At 43.7% G+C, this 14716-nt stretch overlaps 1 protein-coding gene across 2 annotated transcripts in view; it reads left to right on the top strand.

The window, feature by feature from the left end:
• The window catches only part of LOC105692966 (3-phosphoinositide-dependent protein kinase 1), a 315671-nt gene that overhangs the window by 269050 nt on the left and 31905 nt on the right, over nucleotides 1–14716 (top strand). The window lies entirely within an intron of this gene.

The raw sequence follows: 14716 nt of genomic DNA on the forward strand, positions 1-14716 counted from the left end.
ACTCGAATTTCCTCTGCCCTCGAAGGATGGCGGTATAATAAAAAGGGAAATAAAAAGAAAAAAAAAAAATACCGACAATCGATCCCGAGTTGAAACTCGGTTTATAGAAGATCGTAAAAATTGTCGCATTACCCGCTCCTCTATTTTGAAATCACGCGCCTAAACGTTATCCTAACAAAGTAGCGGTACCGGCAATAGGATTTATGGGATCGTGAACAGGAACGAGGTATTCGATCAGTTATTGATCCAACATATCGGTATCGCGGTGTAACAATTTAGTACCAAGTAAAGTAGTACGGAGTCGAACTCGGAGTGTACGGTTTAGGTGGGTGGTAAACGTACATTTCTACCGTAATATACATGTAACGTATATATACCCATACTTCCTAGAGCCGCGGTAACACCCCGCCCTTGTACGCGAGTAAGAATATTACTCCACCTACACAAATTTCATTTTCAATATTCGTGCGTTGCACGCCGTTAGTCACTGGTTCACTTCTCTCTACGTACTGGGCACGTGTATCACCGGATAGGCCGAGACACGCTCCGCGTAGGACCAAACGAATGATCGTATCAGCGAGGTATTTAGATCAAACCCGACCCAGACGCACGTTACGCACGCACACGGATAGAACAAAAAAATAAAATAAAAAATAAAATAAAATAAAAAAGAATTCCTCCTTTTTGTCCCACCACATTCGCACGCGATTTTTACCACTCCTGACGTAGAAAAGTCATCCACCCCGCGACGCACGTGTAATATGCAGGCGTATACATTTTCGAGAATTTTAATTCCACGTAGACTCGGACGTGACGTGTGCGTCGATAGAGATCGGTGAAATTTTCTTCGTCCGATAACGGTGGCCGGACGCGCCTTTTAACTGCGGGTGAAAAAAAATGCCGGAGTGTAACGTTAGGTGGGTCGTGTAGTTGTGATTCGTGTATTCGGTGATGTATGCGAGAATAGTCAGAGGTCTGGAGATAAAGGGGATCGATAACTCCGAAAACCAGACGCCAAAGATCCCCGCGCGCGTTTTCGACCTATCAATCACATTCGTTCACAGCTGAGAGTCTAGGACCTAGTCACCAACGAAGCAAAAACCGACCGCGGAGGCAACACCTACGACCACTTTGCAATTGCCCCCTCGCCCCCTGCTTTTTCTTTATTTTATTTTTATTTTTTTTTATTTCCGTTCTTCGCCTCATTCCTTTTTTCTTCCTTTTGATCCATTTACCAACGACTCCCCCATTATCCCAAAGTCCCCTTCGACGTTGTACAACGCGCGGCTAATTCAACCGTCGCAACCGTCCAGAGAGTTGCAGCAACTATACAAGAGACGTGTAATTGCCTATCGACCCCCCTGCCTTCCTCGACTACGAATGGAAAATAAATCGATCGATCTAAAGTGGCTACGATTTGAGCTCATTTTCGGTATTCCTTTCTTTTTTTTTTTTTTTTTTTTCTTTGGTTTTTTCCCTTTTTCTAGGGACGTTAGGGGAACCAGTCAATCTTCTCGACATTCGTCGCCACAAAGAGGGGTCAAAGTAAAATGAAGAATCAATTTCTCCCGACGTATACACGGGGGCTACTGCACACGAAAGTGAAACATACCAACGCAGGAATTGTTCTGGATGGAAAAATGGAGAGAAAAAAAAAAAAAAAGATTACTTTCAAATGGTACGAACCGATCACTGCCAAGTCAAGATGCGCTACCATGCAACGATCGGATCGACCGCTCGCCACGAGATATTTTCTTCTTTCACTTTTTCTTTTTTCCTCAACCTACCGCCTTGTATGTATTCGATATCGCGTATGTATCGCACGGTACATATTCCCATATATCCCGGCGACGCGATGCAACCAACGCTCAAGTTGCTCAGCGATTTCTTAATAATATTCAGAGCGTATGACTCGCTCGTAAATCAACAGGTATCTACGTACGGCGAACGCGTCTCTTCATAGGAATACGTAACACCGCGTCGGCGGTATAACGTAGACGAGATTCCTATTATTTTATTCAATCGCATAAAACCGATAGGCATACGCGCATACCTCGCGATGCGACAAAATTGGGGGCGGTGCGCAATCTAATGACCGGTTGGAATAATTTTTATTTTTCATTGTCGCACAATCACGTTAAATACGGTACGTATGGAATGTGAAAAAATGATTAAGCAACGTAACCAGGTGAATAAAGGCGAAATTATTCCCCCCGCGCTGCGTCTTATAAGCATCATCTTCCCTCATCCTACAGTAGCTAGCCGACGTGAGCGAGTGCACGGAGAAATGAGAGAGATTGATACAAAAATAGATGTACAAATAAAATGAGAAGAGAATAAAGAGAGAGAGAGGGAGAGGTGAAAAGAGGAAAAAAAGAGGAAAATAAAATCGCTGACATATTCCCGATGTCGTTATCGCATAAAATCAATAGGGATTTACATTATACTTCCTCGTGCCCTCTCGTTTGACTCGAGTATTAAAATTGGATTTAGCATACCAACACTGTAATACCATCGTGCACCAATATATATATACTTACGTCGATATAACTTCAGAAGAAAGTATACATACATAAGACCCGGTGAATTCGGGAAGTGAAAGAAGAGAATGCGGATGAAAAGGGAGGAAACGGAAGAACAGAAAAAAAAAAAAAAAAAAAAAAAAAGGAGGAAATGACGAAAAAAAAACGAAGGGGAAGTATATCACCCCCTTTCCGCAGAAGCGCTGTGCTCCGTGAATATAAGATGATAAGGACGCTAGATTACAGGCGGAACCGCGAAGGAAACCTTCCAGTGGCCTCTGCAGAATGATGATTCTTCTTTGAAGTAAGGCTTCTCAAATTCTAAGTATAATATCATTTTATTTTATTACATAAATTGACCGAGACCCTTACGGAAAATTACGATAAAAAATCAAACTGAAAACATTTTCTCCCGTGCAGCTCTTGGAAAAAAAGCTCGCCAATTTTTGTCGTTCTTGCTCATTTTTAAGTTATCCATAGCTACTCCATTGCACTATATCCACGTCAATGTTTCTCGGCTACATTATGATGTAAAAATTTATTATATTCAATTGCCTTGAGAAACGGAGAAAGAGAAAACATCTTTGTTCAATAAGATGTAGCGAAAACCGGACTAGGGTGACCGAAACCGGTGCGTCTACCCTATGTACCAATTGTTTCTAGCCATCTCATGTCGGATTCCGTTCATTGCAATAGCTTCTATACAATGAGCAACAAACGATATCTTTTCTTCTGTCGCACACGATTCAAAATACCGTCTCACGAACGTGTGAAACGGAATCGTCGCAATAATTATAATATTCTACAAGAAGGACCGTTTTTGCTTACTCCTTAACTTATTGTTGGATCGCGGCACGCCCGCGCTCCGCTCGACGTTTTCGCGAATCCGACACTTAATTGTAATAAAAATACATACGTGACGTATACTCTCACACGAGATACGGTTACGTCGTATACGTGCAGGTGTTGTTCGCGGGTGGTTTCATCGATCCGTGTGCGTTCGAAACGTCGCGTTTCTCTGTGGAAAAATCTATCGTTCGTCGTCGATCGGTATCTTTAACTATTGGCGAGTTTAAGGGGATCCGCACGGTACGACGATTAAAAAAAAGGGGCGCCGATCTTTCGAAAGGTTTCTTATTACCGATACTCGCGGTGCTTGCGGAGAAAGATAAAAAGAAAGGAGGAGAGAGTCGGTTCGAAGTTAGAGAGGATCTGTACCCACATCTGTACGGACACGTGAATTTGACGTTTGTATTTTATAACACATATATGAAAATGTATACGCTCGTAATAAATATGCTTACATATATAATATATATATACGAATCATCGATGGCTTCGTGGTGTGTACATCGGGTCGTACGTTATTGCGCATCGGACTACTTTCAGCGGGCAAACACGTGCCTTCCGATAGAGCTCTCTGATCTAGTAACCCCAGGAATATAACGCACACTCGCTTACAATGTGGATACAGATATACGGCAAACGTCGGTATTCACGGGTTCCTCTCTCTCCGCCTCTCTCCCTTTTTACTTTTATTTTCAGTCCGGTACCGCGATACGGAATACCCCTCTCCAATTTTCCAAGTAAATCGGTGTACGGGTGGACGTAAACTTACCGTACGATTCGCATAGCTGGACCGATTCGCTCGGCGTTTTACCCTAGCCTGTGTATCCTACCGAATCGTACGTAGTCTACGTGTATGGGACGTGTAGCCGCTATAATCGCCGTTGCGGTGTTAACTCGTGGGAGCCAAGACGCGGAGGAATGTTCGAGGCGATTGTCGTAAGTAACTAACTGCTAACTGAACCCATACAGTGACGTTAGTTACGGTACAATGCCGAGTACAGAGACGACCAACACTTCCATGTGTTTTATAAATATATCAACGTACTACATCGTACGTATCATTGCGTGAAAATTTTTAACACGCGGGAGCAACGGATGACAAAAATGCCCAACGAGGATGAGAAGGAGTACGGTCACGTGCGTATGGTACTTGTTTGAAATACTAGCGAGTCATGGAGTCACGGATCGGTCGGGTTCTTATCTCGGCGTGGATGCCTCGATATTTGAACCAAAGCATCGAACCCCCCCTCGTGCGATGAAACCTCCGCCGTTGGGAAATTCTGCTTCGTTCGAAGAATATAAGAAACCGCGACGTTTCAACGTCAACCACACGGACGGGCAAAAGAATCGACGCGAAAAGATGCGTTTTACCAAGATAGGAACTGGATGTCGCTCCGCTGCTGCTGCTGCTGCTGATTCTGATGTTGATGCACCTCGTGACTCTCCGTACTCGCGCCTGTACGTAGTAACGTACGTACATTCTATACCTGGTCGATGGATGCGCCTCGTTGAGCCAGTTTGAGTTCAGCTGAGGCCACGGCGCGGTGCACATCCCGGAGAAGGAAAATGAGGAGGAGGAGGAGGACGGAAGATTGAGGATACATGTAGTCGCGTAGGTTGCGGATTGAGTATGTGGGCATAGCTGGGTATGTCTTGTAATGCTGCAGATGACAAGAAGGCAGACTGGCTGCTGGTTGTTGGTGCTGGTTATAGTGCCGCTGCTGCCTCTTGGCTAAGCGACCTTCTAAGGCCGCGTGCGCGCGTTCCTTAGCATTCGCGTTTACGTTTACGTTTACGTTCGCGTTCGCGTTCGCGAGTTCCTTTGAACAAACACCTCTTACAGAGGATACCGCTGCACCACCAACAGCATCTGTGTCGAGCACCTAGAAGGTCGGAAGTATCGTCGTAATGCTTCCAGAAACACAGACACCAAACACGCAGGAATTCCACCTTTCGCCTTTTTCACACCAGTCTTCTCGTATTGGTTTCGCTGTAAAACCGACTCGATCTTGCTGCTACGACTACGATCCCACCGGTAGTCCCTAGCAGGACCGTAGTAATCGACCGTTAGAATTGCTTTTGCGACTGTTATTCACACTTATTATATTCTATAAATTAGTGTAGAACTCCGTGTTCCGTACATTCTCTTTTTTCAGATTCTTGTTTTTTTTTTTATTCTCTCTCTTATAACCCGCGGATTCCAGCGGCGAAGATCGGCGGAGTGAACGAGGTTTCGCTTTTACGATATATATATCGTTAATTTTACGAGTGGTTTATGAAAGAATAAGTCGTCTCCGGCGGTGCTTTATTTTTGCAATTGAAAGTCCACTTGAAGATAATTCCGTTCGGTTAATCGCATAATAAGTATACTCAGCTTAAATACCCTCTGGAGGTGCGATATCGCGATATCTTAAATTATCGATTGGAATTCCGTTGAAGCTGTTGCTTTTGCTTAAAAAGCTACTCGACGAATTTTTTCCAACTGGAATTACCTCAATTAACTTCTGGCCGCTACGAGAGCCCGTTACTTGCGAATGCGAATCTGTAGAGATTCGAGCCTTCAGATTTTTATATACCTCAATTTGTGGCATTTTCTTTTCCCGCGGTCGATTAGGAGATGAGGGAAACGTCGATAGATAATTGATGACAATATTTTTGCGAAGCCGCAGGTGGGAATTCTTGAAAATATGACGTAGTATAATATATTATGTATATTATTAATATATTTTAAAAGCTTGCAGAACTAACGTCGTTACGTAAGGTAAACGTCGATAATAATCGAGTGTACTGCTACCTACGCCGAGTTTATAAATATGAAACACGTGGAAAACGTGAGTTAAAGAAACGTGTTATGATTTTTATCAAGGGTCAATGAAATCGAGCATCATCGTAGTGTATTAAAAAGCAAACTCGCGATCCCGGAACAGTTCAGGGACTTTTCTGACTAACGTCGGCGCGTGCAGCAAGGAAATACGATTCCTGTAGGCAAGGCGAAATGAATAAAATTGCAACGTAGAATAACATTGGATCGCATATCCGATTCTCCACCAGGTAAATCGCAATAACTATCATCACGTCGCGAACACCGTGATCTTCAATCTCCGACTGATTACCAGGAAGAATCTCGAACCGACAACATTTCCAGTAATTGAATTAATTACCGATTCCTACCTTTTCCCTCCACGTAATACCGGGGTCAAACCGAATTTCACTTCTACCAATATTTACCGTATGCCGGGAAATCTTTTTCCCATGAAAATCACGTCCGCGGTCTGCGGCGTTATTACGCAGAGCTTCGCCGGGGCGAGAACCTCGTACCGTCTCGACGTCAAACGTCGGCATCGCCAAAAATATTGGGAGATTCGAGCCACTCGCCATACCTGATATTCGCACAATGCAAACGCACTCGCTGACGTTATTGCGTCACGTGATATCAACTCGTAACAAAAATAACAATCAATCACTTTCTTATCACGGAACACGACACTCCGCGTACGGCGTATTCGACCATACGCGAATCGGTATGTAAAAAATGACGTTGACTGTAATTATTATTTATTTATTTAAAAATGTTTGTTTTTTTATTGTTTCGTTTTTTTTTTGATCTCAGGGGGAATTTTCGTCTTGAAAAGAGGCACTAATCCTTGGTCAAGGATACAATTCGAGTATAACTACGCTTATTTCTTCTAAATTTAAAATCACCGAAGCGACAGATTCCTATTTTGCATGAATTATTTTCGTTAATATATTCTAAATTTTCAAAGATGTGTGGGTGGTTACGGATACATCGCAGAGATGAACATCAAACGGGCGAACGGTGATTTGGTAACTAATAGTAAACGACCGTTATAACTATAAAATTCAACATCTGGAATAAATTAATGTGAATTTGTTGTAATAATTTGTCATTTTCTTTAACCAGTCGTTGCGGAGTCTCGCGTGTCTCGTTGTTATTCATATTTTGTCGCGTAGATGGAAACGTTGGATAGGATTGAATTTCGTTACCAAACCACACGTATATGTCTAAAATATATAATATCTACGTATACATCCGTACATACATTCTATACGCCAACACGTCCGTCGTCTGTTACGCATAAATAGGCGAGTATATAATATAATTTAATACATTATAGCATAGGTATACATCCACTACATCAGGCTGCTTCGGCTGCTGCTGCTGCTGCTGCCGCCGCCGCCGCTGTTCCTCACCCGCACCACGTGCTTACCTGAATAACTCGGTAAATAATTATTGAGTACGCGTACGACACAAACTTCCAAGGAATGCCCCGGAGGCTTGCATTCCTGCACAGTTAGCCGAGGCCAGTATATAAAGGTATATACATTACGTACAAGTATAAAGGTGCAACTTTAACTGCAGCGTTCACCGACGCACCGATTTATCATAATATCGGTTAGTCAAAGTATTAGGTTAACTCTTCGATAATTCCTAAACGGTGATTACCGATCACCTATTCGCCTATGTCTTCGATTTATGAGGTATGAAAGGCATTTTTTTTTTTTTTATCATTTTCTGTTTCTTTTTATTTCAATGAAAAATGCGAGGACAGGGTATACCGAGTTGGGGTTAAAAAACCCCGGTACAAGCGTGCAACAATCTTTAATATATGCAACTTGTTGAATAATTTACGAAATAACAAGTTGTCGAGGAAACGTCACTCGCCAAGTGGTGCAGATAATAACTACCCTATATCGTATCGGTGGAACGCATACGTATGAAAATGTATACCCATATGCATACGGACAAGTAACTCGTCGAGAGTTCTTGCCGTTGGATTTGCTTTGCGAATTGCACGTTTATGCAAAATGTTTGTGGAATTCAGGTGTACGTAGAGGTACGGGTATACAACCGCGGCAGGTATGAACAGTCGAGCAAAGCTCGGTATCTCGAGATATTAAAACTGGCGAAGCGCTCCCAGATACGTGCGGTATAACGGTCGGACGTGTGTTCGTAAGTATACGTATGCATGTACATTTAGATGTATCTATACGACAACGGCAGCGTTTCCGAGACCTCGCGGTACGGTAAAAGTGCATTAATTGCATCCCGTGATTACCATTCCAGCCAGGTGTGTCGAATGATTAGGGTTGGAGGTAAATACCTGCTATTTTTAGCGCCGCGTGTACGCGCGTCCAGTCGAGGCGCCGGTTTAAACGCACTCGGCTCCGCGGGGTTGGCGCCGAAGACAAAAAAAAAAAAGAAAACGACAAAAAGCAAACGGGACTAAAAGAAATGGAATATTAACGGGTGTCAATTTTCTAGGAACAATAATAACTCTTTTTATTGCTTCTTACACGAAGGTCTAGCCTCCTACCCCTGTACGTGAGGTACGCTGTACATATCCTCCGTATGTACATATATATTTACACATTTTACTTACCTGTATACGGGTAATATGCATTGCGAGAAATCTCGTTTGTTAAATGTACTCTATATATATACGTGTGCCAATGTACGTATATACAATACGTACATTATACCTATACCAAACGTGGCGCGCGGTTTCAATAAGCAGCACGGAACGTATAGTTGATTTACGAGTAAGCGCATACTGTAGTGTATTGCCCACGCGAATTATTTATCTAGAACGCTTATGCAACTGAATATAGCGTATACATGTATGCACATTTATAATATACCTATAGATACGAAACCATACGTATATATCTATATTATAAATATACATATATATAATTTACGTATTTCTGTACACCGTACCGGATGTGACCTACCGAGGTAACGCGGGTTATCCACTCGTAACGGAGGAATCTCGCTGACGATCCTTCGAGGTGTGATTAAATTTCCCCGTGAATTTCGGCGTCTATAGAAACTATTTGGCCAAAGTTTGATCCGCGCTCGCGTTACAGGCCACTTTTTTTTTTTTTATCAAACTCTTTGCGGTTCAGGAACTCGCGACTCCACGTAACCGTTTCAGCGCAAGCCCACGCGAATTGCAACTTCCGCCATGACGTCAATTGACTCTAATTTTATGAGCTCGCACTTCCGCCAACGCGCTTAAGCTGGCGGAGCTGCGGAACTCGGGTGTACGGAGCTGTTCCTTATGGCTGATACACGGTGGAAGTCAGCTTACGGCGATCCGATATATCTGAACTATATCGCGGCGATCGGCGTGGCACCGTACTGTTTCATCTGGAAACAAGTTCCATAAACTCGTCACGTACGGAGTTTCGTTTCAAATTGGCCGAGTCTCGGCCACGATACGCCGATCGCCGCGTATCGTCGGGTTTCGAATTTTTGACGATCGTTCCTATCGCGCGAACGTTTCCTTCCCTCCCCCGATTTTACGCCCGGCTCTCCGTACCCCTCGTCGTCTTCACCTGCGAGAACGGCGACAGCGTCACTCCGAAGAGATTACATCACACGTAAGAAGCCTGCAGGTCGTGAACCCCGACTAGTGATGGAAATAACCGACCTGACAGTCGGTCGGCGACGATGCCAACCCACGGGGTGCACCGGAGCTATCTTTATTCTTTTCCCCCACCTCGGTTTCGCCTTCGTATCTCATTAAGCCGTTTTCAACCTGCGGCGGAGCTCCGATCGTCGCGATCGTTGAGAATTTTTTCGCGGTTCGGCGAGGAAAAATTGAGGAAAATTCACCGATGGGAACGCGCGCGACGTTACCTTCGTTGGGAGGAAATTTTTTTCGCCAATTTTCGGCACTGAGCAAGCCCTTGATTTCGTTCGGCGATAAAATCGTGTCACGTGACCGAAACCCGGTCAGAGTGAAACGAGCTTAATAATCCGATTCTATGTTTACACGCATCTTGAATCGTCGAACTGGATTTAACCGGCGTGTTATATCTCTGCGCGCGACACCTTACTCGACTTGGCAGAGTGCGTTATTTTCTGCTCGTAAATATAACACAAGGTGCACAGTCACTGCAAAAGCACTTTGCCAACCAACAAAAATATGCGAAATTACCGAGCTTAACGTAGATATACGCGATGCACACAATGCCAAGTATACGTGTGCGGGGTACGCGCCACCAATCACACCCTCATCTATATCTGGTGAGCCCGCGTGGACGTTACACAGCGGGAGGAGGAGCATCAGCATAACAGACGGATATATACGTAGGGTGAACCTCGACGAAAGACCTCGTTTGCGATTGGAACGCCGGTAATTCCTAGGAGCCCGATTGATCGTTCACCGTCTTAGTTGGCCTCCTATGGCCCCGATGACTCGGCCCTCCGTGCAACCACGTCCATCAACTCTCCGCGCGTACGAAATGTCAACGCGCGCGAGTCTCTTCAATCGAAGAGCTTAACACCGGTAGAATCTTTTGTGGACGCACGGCATTGCTGCATCGAAACAAACAAAGAAGTGAATACGAAAAATTTGAGAGTGTGGCCTTCTTCGTTTTCTTTTTATTTTTCCTTTTTTTTTTTTTTCATCGTCGTCGCGTTAGAAATGACGAGGGAAATCGAAGCGGAGGAATAGAATTTTTTTCGACGCCGAATAAACGCTGCGGCACCGCAGTATTTCTGACGCAATCAACGACTTCCGTCCCCGCTGACCTTCCGTTAGATCAAAGTGTGGACGCCCCGGGTCTCCAGACACCGAGACGCCAAAAGAGTGGTCCAAAACGACGCGCACTTTGTCAGCGCCCCTCTCGACTACTGATTTTAAATTAGTTACAGGTGCGCGTCTATATTTGAGTATAGGTCAGTTTCGTTGCGTAAATATTTACGGAATCGACCTCCAAAGGTTTCCGGATTTTCGTATCGATAGAACGCATTTATTATATTCTTTTATCTCTCTTGTTTTCTCATGCAAATTCTTCGACAAAATGGGACTCCGAATCACCGTTTTCCAAGACCACAGATGACAAAATATGTTCGAACGAGTCGTCCGAACGTAAAAAAAAAAAAACCGAAAATAAAATCACAGGATCGTACAGGTTCTCCGGAATCAAAAAGCGGGTTTCACTCACGGTTATTAACTTTAGAGATTTTTTTCCTTTTGGTTTTATTATCGTCACTTTTCCGTGAACGGTGAACGATGATATCAACAAGCCTGTACTACCCACACATTTTTATTCTCTTCCTAGCACCGTCCACCGATCATGTAATATAGATTATAGAATCGCGTGAAAAAAAAATCTATGACATTCACCTAAATGATTATCGATAAAAGTTTCGTCATACGTTTCTGTTCTCGGTAATAACGCTGCACCGCCGCGCGCGATGATGCATGGGAGCGAAAAACACGTACGCGAGGTACAGAGGTAGTCGTATAGATACTCGTGAAAAAAAAATTCAAATAAAAACTCGTAATGCGAAGCCCAATATTTAACAATATGACGGCCATATACTTCTCGGTAATGTTTTGCACCGCGAGTTCAAAAAGACGCCTCAGGTGTCATACAGTACATAGATATTAATGATACGGTACGGATACTAGGCGTCGGTGGTTTTATTTGACGACAAACGTAAACTTCGTGTGTGATTTCTCGTACGGATGATTATTATTTGGAATTCGTTGTTGTTGTTGTTTTTTTCTCAACGTTTTGTACGTTCACACAAAAGATAGCGAAGCGGATATCAGGCGCACGGTCAGCGATATGGGCAATCGATTAATCAATTATCGATATTAACGATAATGATAAAGTTGTAGGATTTTACAAGTGTATGTAGATAGGGGATTTTTTTTGTAACGTTACGTGACTCGTCAGAACATGTATTTCGATAAATGTTTTCCTCTCAAGCTGGCGCCAAAACATGAGACATCAGCGATGCAATCAATCTAACTTTGACGGGTAAAGACCCACGCACATAGTCGCACATACGTTCAATTGTCGCCGCTTCCCAACCGCACGTATTGTACGCCGTATGCGATATACATATATATATATGTATAATAAGTACATAGATACAGGTCACACATACCCCAGCGAATATGTACATGTAGATCGTAACATCGTACGTATATATCAACGATTGCCGCGACCCTCGCGCTAACGTAGATACGGACGTACGTTCAATTTTGCGTCAAAACTTATCGCAACGTGTTTATGCGCTCCCTCCAATATATCCAAATGTGTGAAAATTCATATATTACCGTACGCACGATGGTATGAATTCAGACTCCCATGTAGATCCGATAGTCGGAAATTTGATATTTCCTCACGCGCGACTCGCGCCCGAAGAGGCGGAAGAACTTGAGACGCGATTTCTGTCTCTCGTATAACCCGAGCGTCTCTAGCTTACTCCACTCTTACGGTATAGCCGTTATATTCATTTCGCCATTTTGCATCGTTATATATAAGTATATATTATATATGTGTGTATTTGTATTTATTATACCCCACGCGAGGTACCTATACGGGAAGTCTAAATGAAACTTCTCCTCGTCCCGCGTCGACGTTGCGCGCCGATGTTTGTCGATATTACATGGTCGAGCTCGTAAATATTTACGAAAATCTTTATTGTACCGTATAGCCGGTCGTGGCGAACGTAACGACAGCACGTGTCAACGTTGGGTGATCTTGATTGCCTCCAAATCACGAAGCCGGGCCTTTGTCCTCTCTCGCCGAACTACCGCCGCTATCGAATATACCGAACGATATAGAATCATCTTCGATACCTGGCACCGCGTAAAACACCCTTGAGTATGCGACACGCACGTTACCGATCGATTCGAAAATTGGATCGAATCTCCGACTTACGATTAACGTTTTTCCTATTTATTCTACTCCGTTAAAAGTTCGGCGCGAGAAGACGAGAACGAGAAAAAAATAGAAGGGAATCGGCAACATTTTTTCCAGTCCATTCCAATCCGCGCATAGGTCACGAAACGATTGAACTTTACCGATGTCTGAATGGTGTTACTTTTTTTTCTCTCTATTATTACACAGATGCGCATAGGATAATTTTGTTCAGCTCCGGGGTGAGCTCAGTTTCCATATCGCGCTGCATACGCTTTGTGTGTCTCTATCGATGCCACGGCGTTGTACGTGCATCGCTCGCATAGTTTGACGCTAACCTATCCCATCCTGTCCCGTCGTATCCTCTTGAGTAAAGTTGCGGTTCTAGTTCGTGGATCGTTGTGTGTTGAGGTTGCATAGCTAAGAGAAGCCAAGCCTGTATAGTTGGTCGAGTTGCAGCCTCGCCGCGGTCTCTGTACGATGCGGTACGGACTGCTGTTAAGTGTTGGCGTCGTCCGATATACCCTATAGCCGCCAACAAGTTATCAGATGACCCTGAACGGCTTAAAATAATCGACATAGTTCGTAAATACTATGAGACCAAATAGGATGTTTGTTTATCGGCATCGGATCTTTCGTGCCGCTTTTACATTCCGATGCAGTGACATGCCAGCCTTGTCCAACGTGCATTCCATATTATTACTTCGCGCAATGATCCATCCCGACGACCACCACACCGCGGCCTTTGTTCGACGAAATTGTATCCACGTACACCGCGAGTAATACAAATTACACGTAAAAGCTGTTCGATTGTTCGAAGCTCACGAGTTGATTTTTCCTCGTTTCTTTCAAATTTCTCTTTTTTTGGTCTCCGACGAACCGCGATACATCACGACGAATAAAATGATCGATTCTCATGACCGGCGTTTGACGGAGGTCGAAGGTCCAAATATCCCTCCTTACATTCGGATGTCGATGATGATCGCGATGATGAGATGTTGAGGAAAAACTAGAGCGATGTATATAGGTCGGAAGCTGCGAGATCAAATGTCATGGCGAACGTAGCAAAGTACAGAGAGTAGAGCAAAAAAAAGAAAGAAAAATGAATAGATACGTACCACATTGTATTCGCGATAATAGATCTTCGGTCGCAGGATTTATTTCGCACCGCTACGTTGAATGGAAATTTTGAAAAATTAACATCAGGCTACTCCGAATGCACCACGGTATTTCATTCATGTGTATATTACTTTTCGATTTTTTTTTTTCAAGTAATTTTTTGCAACAACATTCTCGACAGATTCGTCGCAACTGACGACGGTGTAAGTTTGATTGAAAAGAATGATCCGGATCGTCACGCAGCGGCTATCGGGGTGGCCGTACTGCAGTTCTTTAACTTTATTAAGAATAAAAGAAAAGTACGACGGACGCAAGCAGCACGGCGATACGCGAGTCAGCGTTATTCTTATGACGTATTACGTTGTAGATTACGTACGTGTATATTCAGAGCGAAATCGCGTGGAGCACGAGAGGATCAGTAACTTTGATGCACTCGTGATCGGTTCTATGTAGGCTGTGGAAAAAATAGAATCGTTAAACGACACGCGCCGCAAGATATCGTTACCAAGGTCTCATGTACGCATGACCTCATCCAC

The sequence above is a fragment of the Athalia rosae genome, chromosome 1, assembly GCF_917208135.1.
Source record: "Athalia rosae chromosome 1, iyAthRosa1.1, whole genome shotgun sequence".
NCBI classification, from domain to species: Eukaryota; Metazoa; Arthropoda; class Insecta; order Hymenoptera; family Athaliidae; genus Athalia; species Athalia rosae.